This window comes from Cryptomeria japonica, unplaced genomic scaffold, assembly GCF_030272615.1.
Source record: "Cryptomeria japonica unplaced genomic scaffold, Sugi_1.0 HiC_scaffold_348, whole genome shotgun sequence".
NCBI classification, from domain to species: Eukaryota; Viridiplantae; Streptophyta; class Pinopsida; order Cupressales; family Cupressaceae; genus Cryptomeria; species Cryptomeria japonica.
The window spans coordinates 9,729-22,500 of record NW_026729170.1 but is presented as its reverse complement, the minus strand read 5'-3'; the positions used below and the strand labels follow the sequence as shown (position 1 = coordinate 22,500).

Genomic DNA, 12,772 nt, shown 5'->3' with positions numbered 1-12,772 from the left:
GGTTATTGGAGCGCCGCCTCTTTTTTTGTCGGAGCGTTTGGTGGGGTTTCTCGCATTGGCTCTTCCGAGGCCCGGTTGCCACCCTGGCGCGCACGAAGTCGGAAGTAGGGTTAATTGCCCGGGTGCGCACCTTTGCCAGGGTGGGCACCTTACCTGGGCTGCGCACCAGGGCGGGCTCAAGATGGCACGCGCGTTCCGTTTTTTTCACTATCTTTCAAAACGGAAATTTTAAAATCTCCTTTTTTTTTTGCCTTTTCTGGAAATTAGTGAAGGCAGCGCATCAAAGGTGCGCACCTCGCTGCCCACCTTGGTGTGCTCTGAGGTGCGCACCCGGGAGCGCTACGAAGTGTGCTCCAAGGTGCGGCGTGCACGTTGTCGGAGCCCGGTTTGCCCCGGGTGCGCACCTCGCCTGCACCTTGGCCGGGGTGGGCACCTTGGCTGGGTTTGCCCAGGGTGCGCTCCGAAGCGGGGTTACTGGAGCGCCCCCTCTTTTTTTGTCAGAGCGTTTGGTGGGGTTTCTCGCATTGGCTCTTCCCAGGCCCGGTTGTTGGGTGCGCTCCCACCCTGGCGCGCGCGAAGTTGGAAGTTGGGTTAATTGCCCGGGCGCGCACCTTCGCCAGGGTGGGCACCTTGGTGCGCACACCTTGGCTGGGCTGCGCACCAGGGCGGGCTCAAGATGGCACCAGCATTCCCTTTTTCTCACTATCTTTCAAAACGGAAATTTTAAAATCTCGTTTTTTTTTTGCCTTTTATGGAAATTAGTGAAGGCATCGCATCAAAGGTGCGCACCTCGCTGCCCACCTTGGTGTGCTCCGAGGTGCCCACCACGGTGCGCAACGCCGGTGCGAACCCGGGAGCGCCCCGATGTGTGCTCCAAGGTGCGGCGTGCACGAAGTCGGACCCCGGTTTGCCCCGGGTGCGCACCTCGCGTGCACCTTGGTGCGCACACCTTGGCTGGGTTGCGCGGCCTGGTGGGCACCATGGTGCGCACCAAGGAGCGCTCCGAAGTGTGCTCCAAGGTGCGGCGTGCACGAAGTCGGAGCCCGGTTTGCCCCGGGTACGCACCTCGCGTGCACCTTCGCCGGGGTGGGCACCTCGGCTGGGTTGCGCGCCCTGGTGCGCACCAAGGAGCGCTCCGAAGTGTGCTCCAAGGTGCGGCGTGCACGAAGTCGGAGCCCGGTTTGCCCCGGGTGCGCACCTTCGCCGCGGTGCGCACCATGGCGTGCACGAAGTCGGAGCCCGGTTTGCCCCGGGTGCGCACCTCGCGTGCACCTTCGGCGGGGTTGCGCGCCCTGGTGGGCACCATGGTGCGCACCAAGGAGCGCTCCGAAGTGTGCTCCAAGGTGCGGCGTGCACGAAGTCGGAGCCCGGTTTGCCCCGGGTGCGCACCTCGCGTGCACCTTCGGCGGGGTTGCGCGCCCTGGTGGGCACCATGGTGCGCACCAAGGAGCGCTCCGAAGTGTGCTCCAAGGTGCGGCGTGCACGAAGTCGGAGCCCGGTTTGCCCCGGGTGCGCACCTCGCGTGCACCTTCGCCGCGGTGGGCACCATGGCGTGCACGAAGTCGGAGCCCGGTTTGCCCCGGGTGCGCACCTCGCGTGCACCTTCGCCGGGGTGGGCACCTCGGCTGGGTTGCGCGCCCTGGTGCGCACCAAGGAGCGCTCCGAAGTGTGCTCCAAGGTGCGGCGTGCACGAAGTCGGAGCCCGGTTTGCCCCGGGTGCGCACCTCGCGTGCACCTTCGCCAGGGTGGGCACCTCGGTGCGCACACCTTCTCAATGTTTTCTTGCCTTTTCTGGAAATTGGTGAAGGCAGCGCATCAAAGGTGCGCACCTCGGTGTGCTCCGAGGTGCGAACCCGAGAGCGCTCCGAGGTGCCCACGAAGTCGAAAGTCGGGTTAATTGCATTGTTTTCCCCGGGTGCGCTCCGAGGTGCGCAACATCGGCGCGCACCAAGGAGGGCTCCGAAGTGTGCTCCAAGGTGCGCACGATGGCGTGCACCTCTGGTGCGCACGATTCGGAGCTCGGTTTGACCGGGGTGCGCACACCTTGGCTGGGTTGCGCACCTTTTGTGCGCTCCAAGGTGCGCACGAAGTCGGAGCTCGGTTTGCCCCGGGTGCGCACCTTCGCCAGGGTGCGCACCTTGATGCGCACGCCTTGGCTGGGCTGCGCACCTTGGTGGGCGCCATGGTGCGCACCTTTCGTGCGCTCCAAGGTGCGCACGAAGTCGGAGCTCGGTTTGCCCCGGGTGCGCACCTTGGTGGGCGCCATGGTGCACTCCGAGGTGCCCAAGATTGGTGCGCACCAAGGAGCGCTCCGAAGTGCGCTCCAAGGTGCGCGCGAAGTCGAAAGTTGGGTTAATTGTCCGGTTTGCCTCGGGTGCGCACCTTGCGTGCACCTTCGCCAGGGTGGGCGCCTTGGTGCGCACACCTTGGCTGGGCTGCGCACACCTTGGCACCCGCGTTTCCTTCATTTTAAATTTTTTTTTTTTACAATCTCTCAAGTGGGAAATTCTATAATCTCAACTTTTTTTGCCTTTTCAGGAAACTTTTGAATGGAGCGCATCATTGGTGCGCTCCGAAGTGTGCTCCAAAGCTCTCTCCAGCTGCGTGCACCTGCCCCGGCCGCGCACCCGGCCCCGCCCAGCTTCGCTCACCTGTCCCGGGCGTCTGGTGCGGAACCTTAGAGTAAGAAACATCACCGTGCACCTTGGCCAACGTGCGCGACTCGACCGAGCGCGCACTGGCCGAGGTGCACACCGATTTCACCTGGGTGCGCGCGCAGCACCTCGGGCGCACCGGGGTGCGCGCACAACGCCCGGGTTGCACCGTGGCCTGTGTGCTCGGGGCGCCTCGGGTGCGCGCTCGGTGTCGCCCCCGCGCGCGCGGTAGTGCGGGCAGCGCACCCCGGCCCGGCCCGGCCCCGACGAGAACGCAAACGGGCAAAAGGTTTATTCAAATAGCATTGCGACGCCCGGCGAAAAACTAAAAAAGGGTGCAACACCGGGACTTCCCGGGAGGTCACCCATCCCAGTACTACTCCGGCCCAAGCGCGCTTAACTGCGGAGTTCTGATGGGATCCGGTGCACTAACGCTGGTATGATCACACCCGTTATGAGCTTGTCGCAGTGTGTACTTAGCAAACCGCGACCCACGTGCGAATCCACCCCGGCCACCCACCCCCGTCGAGGTGCACACCCTCCCTCGCGAAGTGCGCCCCGTTCGCCAAGTGTGAGCCCTGCCCGGGTGCGCGCACCTTGCTAGGGCGTCGGGTGTGCACCCGGCCCGGCCTACGTGCGTGCACCTGGAGGGGGCGTCGTGTGCGTGCAGTGTCCCGTCTGCAACGCGGTGCCCACACACCACCTCGGGCGCAACGACCTGCGCTCACATGTGGGCCGAGTGCACCTTGGTGCATGTTCGGGGCGCCTCGGGTGCACGCTCGATCTTGCCCCGGTGCACCAAGGCGCTCGGTTTGCCCCGGGTGCGCACTTGGTGCAAGGTGGGCACCCAAAATAGGGATCAAGCACCAAAACACAAGTTTCGGGATGCAAAATGGGACCCAAGGACCACAAATGCGTTCCAAGACCCATGATGGGTCCACGAGAACAAAAATGTGTTCCGAGACTTAATAAACAAATATTGGGTTTTAGGAGAAGAAACATGCTCTGATGCCCAAAACGAGAATCGACCCCGAAAAGGCCACAGGCCAAAAGTGGGATGCGAGACAAAAAAAAATGGGACCCGAGGACCAAAATTGGGTTCCCAGGTCGAAGACAGGGCAACCGGACAAGAAACGACCTCTAAGGCTCGAAATGAGTCCCGACGACTAAAACTTGACAAGAAGCACCCATCAGGCACCCAACTCGACACCCATGGGATGCCGACCCACCCGGGCTTCCACCTAGCACACCTTGGCACCCACCCACCCTCGCACCCAACCTCGCACCCAACTTAGCACCTTTGAACCCACATTGGCACTCACCCTGACCCTGGCACCTTGGAACCCACATTGGCACTCACCTTGACCCTGGCACCCACCTTTGCACTCACCTTGGGACCCACCCTGGCTCCCACCTCGGCACCCACCCAGACACCCACCTTGGTTCCTTGGCACCCACCTTGGATCCTTGGCACCCACCCCGACACCCACCTTGGCACGCAACTTGGCTACTTGCCACCCACCTTGGCTCCTTGACGCCCACCCCGACAACCACCCCGTGACCTACCCTGGCTAGGGTTGGTGCACACCCACCCTGGTGCCCACCTTGGCACCCACCCTATGACCCACCTTGGCACGCACCTTAGTACCCACCCCGTTACCCACCCTAGGACCCACCCCGTGACCCACCTTGGCCAGGGTGGGTGCCTTGGTGCGCACAACTTGCCTGGGCTGCACACCAGGGCGGGCTCAAGATGGCACCCGCGTTCCGTTTTTTTCACTATCTTTCAAAACGGAAATTTTAAAATCTCATTTTTTTCTTTTTTTTGCCTTTTCTGGAAATTAGTGAAGGCAGCGCATCAAAGGTGCGCAATGCTGGTGCGAACCCGGGAGCGCTCCGATGTGTGCTCCAAGGTGCGGCGTGCACGAAGTCCGAGCCCGGTTTGCCCCGGGTGCGCACCTCGCGTGCACCTTCGCCGGGGTGAGCACCTTGGCTGGGTTGCGCGCCCTGGTGCGTACCAAGGAGCGCTCTGAAGTGTGCTCCAAGGTGCGGCGTGCACGAAGTCGGAGCCCGGTTTGCCCCGGGTGTGCACCTCGGGTGCGCACCTCGCGTGCACCTTCGCTGCGGTGGGCACCTTGGCTGGGTTGCGCGCCTTGGTGGGCACCATGCAGTGCACGAAGTCGGAGCCCGGTTTGCCCCGGGCGCGCACCTCCGCCAGGGTGGGCACCTTGGTGCGCACAACTTGCCTGGGCTGCGCATCAGGAAGGGCTCAAGATGGCACCCGCGTTCCGTTTTTTTCACTATCTTTCAGAACGGAAATTTTAAAATATCGTTTTTTTTTGCCTTTTCTGGAAATTAGTGAAGGCAGCGCATCAAAGGTGCGCAACGCTGGTGCGAACCTGGGAGCGCTCCGATGTGTGCTCCAAGGTGCGGCGTGCACGAAGTCGGAGCCCGGTTTGCCTCGGGTGCGCCCTGGTGGGCACCATGGTGCGCACCAAGGAGCGCTCCGAAGTGTGCTCCAAGGTGCGGCCTGCACGAAGTCGGAGCCCGGTTTGCCCCGGGTGTGCACCTCGGGTGGGCACCTTGGTGCGCATGCCTTGCCTGGGCTGCGCACCAGGGCGGGCTCAAGATGGCACCCGCGTTCCTTTTTTTTCACTATCTTTCAAAACGGAAATTTTAAAATCTCATTTTTTTTTGCCTTTTTCTGGAAATTAGTGAAGGCAGCGCATCAAAGGTGCGCACCTCGCTGCCCACCACGGTGCGCAACGCCGGTGGGCACCCGGGAGTGCTTCGAAGTGTGCTCCAAGGTGCTGCGTGCACGTTGTCGGAGCCCGGTTTGCCCCGGGTGCGCACCTCGCGTGCACCTTCGTCGGGGTGGGCACCTTGGCTTGGTTTGCCCCGGCTGCGCTCCGAAGCGGGGTTATTGGAGCGCCGCCTCTTTTTTTGTCGGAGCGTTTGGTGGGGTTTCTCGCATTGGCTCTTCCGAGGCCCGGTTGCCACCCTGGCGCGCACGAAGTCGGAAGTAGGGTTAATTGCCCGGGTGCGCACCTTTGCCAGGGTGGCACCTTACCTGGGCTGCGCACCAGGGCGGGCTCAAGATGGCACGCGCGTTCCGTTTTTTTCACTATCTTTCAAAACGGAAATTTTAAAATCTCCTTTTTTTTTTGCCTTTTCTGGAAATTAGTGAAGGCAGCGCATCAAAGGTGCGCACCTCGCTGCCCACCTTGGTGTGCTCTGAGGTGCGCACCCGGGAGCGCTACGAAGTGTGCTCCAAGGTGCGGCGTGCACGTTGTCGGAGCCCGGTTTGCCCCGGGTGCGCACCTCGCCTGCACCTTGGCCGGGGTGGGCACCTTGGCTGGGTTTGCCCAGGGTGCGCTCCGAAGCGGGGTTACTGGAGCGCCCCCTCTTTTTTTGTCAGAGAGTTTGGTGGGGTTTCTCGCATTGGCTCTTCCCAGGCCCGGTTGTTGGGTGCGCTCCCACCCTGGCGCGCGCGAAGTTGGAAGTTGGGTTAATTGCCCGGGCGCGCACCTTCGCCAGGGTGGGCACCTTGGTGCGCAAACCTTGGCTGGGCTGCGCACCAGGGCGGGCTCAAGATGGCACCAGCATTCCCTTTTTCTCACTATCTTTCAAAACGGAAATTTTAAAATCTCGTTTTTTTTTTGCCTTTTATGGAAATTAGTGAAGGCATCGCATCAAAGGTGCGCACCTCGCTGCCCACCTTGGTGTGCTCCGAGGTGCCCACCACGGTGCGCAACGCCGGTGCGAACCCGGGAGCGCCCCGATGTGTGCTCCAAGGTGCGGCGTGCACGAAGTCGGACCCCGGTTTGCCCCGGGTGCGCACCTCGCGTGCACCTTGGTGCGCACACCTTGGCTGGGTTGCGCGGCCTGGTGGGCACCATGGTGCGCACCAAGGAGCGCTCCGAAGTGTGCTCCAAGGTGCGGCGTGCACGAAGTCGGAGCCCGGTTTGCCCCGGGTGCGCACCTTCGCCGCGGTGGGCACCATGGCGTGCACGAAGTCGGAGCCCGGTTTGCCCCGGGTGCGCACCTCGCGTGCACCTTCGCCGGGGTGGGCACCTCGGCTGGGTTGCGCGCCCTGGTGCGCACCAAGGAGCGCTCTGAAGTGTGCTCCAAGGTGCGGCGTGCACGAAGTCGGAGCCCGGTTTGCCCCGGGTGTGCACCTCGCGTGCACCTTCGCTGCGGTGGGCACCTTGGCTGGGTTGCGCGCCTTGGTGGGCACCATGCAGTGCACGAAGTCGGAGCCCGGTTTGCCCCGGGCGCGCACCTCCGCCAGGGTGGGCACCTTGGTGCGCACAACTTGCCTGGGCTGCGCACCAGGAAGGGCTCAAGATGGCACCCGCGTTCCGTTTTTTTCACTATCTTTCAGAACGGAAATTTTAAAATATCGTTTTTTTTTGCCTTTTCTGGAAATTAGTGAAGGCAGCGCATCAAAGGTGCGCAACGCTGGTGCGAACCTGGGAGCGCTCCGATGTGTGCTCCAAGGTGCGGCGTGCACGAAGTCGGACCCCGGTTTGCCCCGGGTGCGCACCTCGCGTGCACCTTGGTGCGCACACCTTGGCTGGGTTGCGCGCCCTGGTGGGCACCATGGTGCGCACCAAGGAGCGCTCCGAAGTGTGCTCCAAGGTGCGGCGTGCACGAAGTCGGAGCCCGGTTTGCCCCGGGTGCGCACCTCGCGTGCACCTTCGCCGCGGTGGGCACCATGGCGTGCACGAAGTCGGAGCCCGGTTTGCCCCGGGTGCGCACCTCGCGTGCACCTTCGCCGGGGTGGGCACCTTGGTGTGCAGACCTTGGCTGGGTTGCGCGCCCTGGTGGGCACCATGGTGCGCACCAAGGAGCGCTCCGAAGTGTGCTCCAAGGTGCGGCCTGCACGAAGTCGGAGCCCGGTTTGCCCCGGGTGTGCACCTCGGGTGGGCACCTTGGTGCGCATGCCTTGCCTGGGCTGCGCACCAGGGCGGGCTCAAGATGGCACCCGCGTTCCTTTTTTTTCACTATCTTTCAAAACGGAAATTTTAAAATCTCATTTTTTTTTGCCTTTTTCTGGAAATTAGTGAAGGCAGCGCATCAAAGGTGCGCACCTCGCTGCCCACCACGGTGCGCAACGCCGGTGGGCACCCGGGAGTGCTTCGAAGTGTGCTCCAAGGTGCTGCGTGCACGTTGTCGGAGCCCGGTTTGCCCCGGGTGCGCACCTCGCGTGCACCTTCGTCGGGGTGGGCACCTTGGCTGGGTTTGCCCCGGCTGCGCTCCGAAGCGGGGTTATTGGAGCGCCGCCTCTTTTTTTGTCGGAGCGTTTGGTGGGGTTTCTCGCATTGGCTCTTCCGAGGCCCGGTTGCCACCCTGGCGCGCACGAAGTCGGAAGTAGGGTTAATTGCCCGGGTGCGCACCTTTGCCAGGGTGGGCACCTTACCTGGGCTGCGCACCAGGGCGGGCTCAAGATGGCACGCGCGTTCCGTTTTTTTCACTATCTTTCAAAACGGAAATTTTAAAATCTCCTTTTTTTTTTGCCTTTTCTGGAAATTAGTGAAGGCAGCGCATCAAAGGTGCGCACCTCGCTGCCCACCTTGGTGTGCTCTGAGGTGCGCACCCGGGAGCGCTACGAAGTGTGCTCCAAGGTGCGGCGTGCACGTTGTCGGAGCCCGGTTTGCCCCGGGTGCGCACCTCGCCTGCACCTTGGCCGGGGTGGGCACCTTGGCTGGGTTTGCCCAGGGTGCGCTCCGAAGCGGGGTTACTGGAGCGCCCCCTCTTTTTTTGTCAGAGCGTTTGGTGGGGTTTCTCGCATTGGCTCTTCCCAGGCCCGGTTGTTGGGTGCGCTCCCACCCTGGCGCGCGCGAAGTTGGAAGTTGGGTTAATTGCCCGGGCGCGCACCTTCGCCAGGGTGGGCACCTTGGTGCGCACACCTTGGCTGGGCTGCGCACCAGGGCGGGCTCAAGATGGCACCAGCATTCCCTTTTTCTCACTATCTTTCAAAACGGAAATTTTAAAATCTCGTTTTTTTTTTGCCTTTTATGGAAATTAGTGAAGGCATCGCATCAAAGGTGCGCACCTCGCTGCCCACCTTGGTGTGCTCCGAGGTGCCCACCACGGTGCGCAACGCCGGTGCGAACCCGGGAGCGCCCCGATGTGTGCTCCAAGGTGCGGCGTGCACGAAGTCGGACCCCGGTTTGCCCCGGGTGCGCACCTCGCGTGCACCTTGGTGCGCACACCTTGGCTGGGTTGCGCGGCCTGGTGGGCACCATGGTGCGCACCAAGGAGCGCTCCGAAGTGTGCTCCAAGGTGCGGCGTGCACGAAGTCGGAGCCCGGTTTGCCCCGGGTACGCACCTCGCGTGCACCTTCGCCGGGGTGGGCACCTCGGCTGGGTTGCGCGCCCTGGTGCGCACCAAGGAGCGCTCCGAAGTGTGCTCCAAGGTGCGGCGTGCACGAAGTCGGAGCCCGGTTTGCCCCGGGTGCGCACCTTCGCCGCGGTGCGCACCATGGCGTGCACGAAGTCGGAGCCCGGTTTGCCCCGGGTGCGCACCTCGCGTGCACCTTCGGCGGGGTTGCGCGCCCTGGTGGGCACCATGGTGCGCACCAAGGAGCGCTCCGAAGTGTGCTCCAAGGTGCGGCGTGCACGAAGTCGGAGCCCGGTTTGCCCCGGGTGCGCACCTCGCGTGCACCTTCGGCGGGGTTGCGCGCCCTGGTGGGCACCATGGTGCGCACCAAGGAGCGCTCCGAAGTGTGCTCCAAGGTGCGGCGTGCACGAAGTCGGAGCCCGGTTTGCCCCGGGTGCGCACCTCGCGTGCACCTTCGCCGCGGTGGGCACCATGGCGTGCACGAAGTCGGAGCCCGGTTTGCCCCGGGTGCGCACCTCGCGTGCACCTTCGCCGGGGTGGGCACCTCGGCTGGGTTGCGCGCCCTGGTGCGCACCAAGGAGCGCTCCGAAGTGTGCTCCAAGGTGCGGCGTGCACGAAGTCGGAGCCCGGTTTGCCCCGGGTGCGCACCTCGCGTGCACCTTCGCCAGGGTGGGCACCTCGGTGCGCACACCTTCTCAATGTTTTCTTGCCTTTTCTGGAAATTGGTGAAGGCAGCGCATCAAAGGTGCGCACCTCGGTGTGCTCCGAGGTGCGAACCCGAGAGCGCTCCGAGGTGCCCACGAAGTCGAAAGTCGGGTTAATTGCATTGTTTTCCCCGGGTGCGCTCCGAGGTGCGCAACATCGGCGCGCACCAAGGAGGGCTCCGAAGTGTGCTCCAAGGTGCGCACGATGGCGTGCACCTCTGGTGCGCACGATTCGGAGCTCGGTTTGACCGGGGTGCGCACACCTTGGCTGGGTTGCGCACCTTTTGTGCGCTCCAAGGTGCGCACGAAGTCGGAGCTCGGTTTGCCCCGGGTGCGCACCTTCGCCAGGGTGCGCACCTTGATGCGCACGCCTTGGCTGGGCTGCGCACCTTGGTGGGCGCCATGGTGCGCACCTTTCGTGCGCTCCAAGGTGCGCACGAAGTCGGAGCTCGGTTTGCCCCGGGTGCGCACCTTGGTGGGCGCCATGGTGCACTCCGAGGTGCCCAAGATTGGTGCGCACCAAGGAGCGCTCCGAAGTGCGCTCCAAGGTGCGCGCGAAGTCGAAAGTTGGGTTAATTGTCCGGTTTGCCTCGGGTGCGCACCTTGCGTGCACCTTCGCCAGGGTGGGCGCCTTGGTGCGCACACCTTGGCTGGGCTGCGCACACCTTGGCACCCGCGTTTCCTTCATTTTAAATTTTTTTTTTTTACAATCTCTCAAGTGGGAAATTCTATAATCTCAACTTTTTTTGCCTTTTCAGGAAACTTTTGAATGGAGCGCATCATTGGTGCGCTCCGAAGTGTGCTCCAAAGCTCTCTCCAGCTGCGTGCACCTGCCCCGGCCGCGCACCCGGCCCCGCCCAGCTTCGCTCACCTGTCCCGGGCGTCTGGTGCGGAACCTTAGAGTAAGAAACATCACCGTGCACCTTGGCCAACGTGCGCGACTCGACCGAGCGCGCACTGGCCGAGGTGCACACCGATTTCACCTGGGTGCGCGCGCAGCACCTCGGGCGCACCGGGGTGCGCGCACAACGCCCGGGTTGCACCGTGGCCTGTGTGCTCGGGGCGCCTCGGGTGCGCGCTCGGTGTCGCCCCCCGCGCGCGCGGTAGTGCGGGCAGCGCACCCCGGCCCGGCCCGGCCCCGACGAGAACGCAAACGGGCAAAAGGTTTATTCAAATAGCATTGCGACGCCCGGCGAAAAACTAAAAAAGGGTGCAACACCGGGACTTCCCGGGAGGTCACCCATCCCAGTACTACTCCGGCCCAAGCGCGCTTAACTGCGGAGTTCTGATGGGATCCGGTGCACTAACGCTGGTATGATCGCACCCGTTATGAGCTTGTCGCAGTGTGTACTTAGCAAACCGCGACCCACGTGCGAATCCACCCCGGCCACCCACCCCCGTCGAGGTGCACACCCTCCCTCGCGAAGTGCGCCCCGTTCGCCAAGTGTGAGCCCTGCCCGGGTGCGCGCACCTTGCTAGGGCGTCGGGTGTGCACCCGGCCCGGCCTACGTGCGTGCACCTGGAGGGGGCGTCGTGTGCGTGCAGTGTCCCGTCTGCAACGCGGTGCCCACACACCACCTCGGGCGCAACGACCTGCGCTCACATGTGGGCCGAGTGCACCTTGGTGCATGTTCGGGGCGCCTCGGGTGCACGCTCGATCTTGCCCCGGTGCACCAAGGCGCTCGGTTTGCCCCGGGTGCGCACTTGGTGCAAGGTGGGCACCCAAAATAGGGATCAAGCACCAAAACACAAGTTTCGGGATGCAAAATGGGACCCAAGGACCACAAATGCGTTCCAAGACCCATGATGGGTCCACGAGAACAAAAATGTGTTCCGAGACTTAATAAACAAATATTGGGTTTTAGGAGAAGAAACATGCTCTGATGCCCAAAACGAGAATCGACCCCGAAAAGGCCACAGGCCAAAAGTGGGATGCGAGACAAAAAAAAATGGGACCCGAGGACCAAAATTGGGTTCCCAGGTCGAAGACAGGGCAACCGGACAAGAAACGACCTCTAAGGCTCGAAATGAGTCCCGACGACTAAAACTTGACAAGAAGCACCCATCAGGCACCCAACTCGACACCCATGGGATGCCGACCCACCCGGGCTTCCACCTAGCACACCTTGGCACCCACCCACCCTCGCACCCAACCTCGCACCCAACTTAGCACCTTTGAACCCACATTGGCACTCACCCTGACCCTGGCACCTTGGAACCCACATTGGCACTCACCTTGACCCTGGCACCCACCTTTGCACTCACCTTGGGACCCACCCTGGCTCCCACCTCGGCACCCACCCAGACACCCACCTTGGTTCCTTGGCACCCACCTTGGATCCTTGGCACCCACCCCGACACCCACCTTGGCACGCAACTTGGCTACTTGCCACCCACCTTGGCTCCTTGACGCCCACCCCGACAACCACCCCGTGACCTACCCTGGCTAGGGTTGGTGCACACCCACCCTGGTGCCCACCTTGGCACCCACCCTATGACCCACCTTGGCACGCACCTTAGTACCCACCCCGTTACCCACCCTAGGACCCACCCCGTGACCCACCTTGGCCAGGGTGGGTGCACCCACCCTGGTGCCCACCTTGGCACCCACCCATCCTAGCACCCAGCCTGTGACCGGGCTTGGAACCCAACCTTGCACCCGCACCCGTCTTGGCCAGTGTGGGTGCGCACCCATCCTGGCACCCACGTTGTGACACACCCTTTAACCCACGCACCCTAGCACCCACGTTGGCACCCACCTTGGAACCCAACCTAGCAACTTGGCACCCACCCCGTGACCCACCTTGGCATCCACCATAGCAGTCGCCGACTTGGCACCCACCTCGGCACCCACCTTGACACTTGTGGACCCACCTTGCCACTCACCCTAGCATCGACCCATCCTAGCACCCACCCTGGCACCTTTGCACCCTAGCACTCACCCATCCTAGCACCTAACCTGTGACCCACCTTGACACTCACCCTCGCACCCACCTTGGAACCCAACCTAGCACCCACCCACCCTGACACCAACCCTAGCACCTACCCACCCTTGCACCCACCCTGTGA

General features: G+C 63.0%; 2 non-coding genes across 2 annotated transcripts; both read right to left on the bottom strand.

Moving 5' to 3' along the window:
- Nucleotides 1-2,986: 2,986 nt before the first annotated feature.
- Nucleotides 2,987-3,105, bottom strand: LOC131870783 (5S ribosomal RNA). The gene has a single exon (XR_009369085.1). It is a non-coding gene; the product is annotated as a 5S ribosomal RNA (ribosomal RNA).
- A 7,805-nt stretch (nucleotides 3,106-10,910) lies between these two features.
- Nucleotides 10,911-11,029, bottom strand: LOC131870782 (5S ribosomal RNA). The gene has a single exon (XR_009369084.1). It is a non-coding gene; the product is annotated as a 5S ribosomal RNA (ribosomal RNA).
- Between the last annotated feature and the right edge of the window lie 1,743 nt (nucleotides 11,030-12,772).